This window comes from Triticum dicoccoides, chromosome 4A (assembly GCF_002162155.2).
Source record: "Triticum dicoccoides isolate Atlit2015 ecotype Zavitan chromosome 4A, WEW_v2.0, whole genome shotgun sequence".
Lineage (NCBI taxonomy): Eukaryota > Viridiplantae > Streptophyta > Magnoliopsida > Poales > Poaceae > Triticum > Triticum dicoccoides.
The window spans coordinates 372,344,259-372,345,973 of record NC_041386.1 but is presented as its reverse complement, the minus strand read 5'-3'; positions in this window follow the sequence as shown (position 1 = coordinate 372,345,973).

Genomic DNA, 1,715 nt, shown 5'->3' with positions numbered 1-1,715 from the left:
AAGAAGTTCCTTCTTAAGAGTATACCTTATGCAAGGATTTTGATATCCTCGTTGATGGTTCCCAACCAGAACTCGGTAGTGTTTTATTGTAAGACTACCACGTGGTCATGCTTGTCCGGGACAACGTGTTCACATGTTTGTAGCAGAACCATCTCATGTTTTGGAGCTTACTATCGTAGTTCATCTCCCGAGAATCTCGCAACGTCATCTCGTCGATTTGTGTTGCAAACTTTCATTTTTCTTTCTAGACTTGATGAGTCTGGGATATCCTGACACCAACCAGATCTGAATCTCAGGCAGATATGATGGTTGGAACATTCTCCAAGAACTATAATATTGGTCCCTCGATAACCGGTAAAGTGGATGTCGTGGCCAACACACCCAGCCGGAAGACCTGTTATTATATTATCTTGATTGAGGAAGTTGGCCACCTCCCCATAGGGATTTCGTAGGATTTACTCCCTAGTTGCCCCTATGGATTTTTGTGTTCCCGAAGTCCGACCTTTTACTTGATGTTTTAGATATCAAACCATATCTATGAATGGGTTACACTAGCACATCAAGGAGAACATTAGAAGCGGAGTGCTAAATGTTTCTCGGTCGATCATCCAGATTTTGTTTCCTTGGCCTCGCTAAGGTGAAATCTGAGAAAGTGTTATCCTCCTTCGCATCTGCATCGTCCATCGCTATTTATCATGGTAGTATGTTGTGTTGTCAGCACCCTTGACGCGGTTGTTGATAAAACCTTGATGAATATGGAAATGCTCAAGTTCTTGAGAGCACGCACAAGCGTTACGTGTTATCATCGGCTCTAACTGGGATTACTCTCAGTTTCCTCGGCAATGCTATGACCTCTTCAAACAGTGAATTCACTCCCTATTGTTGGGTTCTTCCCCAGTTACCAGAATCATTCCCAGCATTTGCATTTTGTTCCCAGCTTGCACCGCCAATGTGCCATTCTACCATGGGCCTCTTCCATTTTCGGTGATAAGCAAAATTCATCCATTACGTTGTCTTCAACAAGGTAATCCACATCATCCAAGTCCGAGTATGCCATTCTACCGACCCCCTCCAAACGATCGCTCGAGAATTGCCTTAGGCTGGTTTAAAGAGTTTCAATGATCTCTGAATCAAAAGTAATTCTTTTTGCCACTTAAGGGGATATCTCTACGAGTCACCTTCCCTAAGGTGTATCGTTATGGTTTCATGGCAACTCAACTCCTCGCTACGTTGACAACCGTTCACCACCCTCTTAGATGTGGAATTGTTGTCTACCTAGTGAACCCTTGTCATCTGCTTCACTCCATTCCTATGGGTGCGTGCTTCGTCTCTCAACTCGAGAGATGGTCCTATGTCTCATTCCGTGAGTTGTTCGATCATCGAGGAGATCGACCCTTCTAGAGTCTCCTTCTTCCCTCCATGTCATGTTGGCAGGATTTCTCAGAGCAAGACATCAAGACAAAGATGGTGATCGAATCAACGTTTCTATGAAGTGCACCCTGGATCGTGAAGATTATACTAGTTACGTTTCCCCTTCACCTTACCCTACGCTTGAATCTCGAGACGAGATTCTTGTTTAGTGGGGGTGAGTTGTCACATCCCTAGCTTCAGGCATTGCTCTAGGTTAGCTTCATGTGTGCATCATGTCTATATTTTTGAAACTTGAATTGAGGAATATTGGAAGCCTCAAAACCCTAAATAAAAGAGGGGCAAAA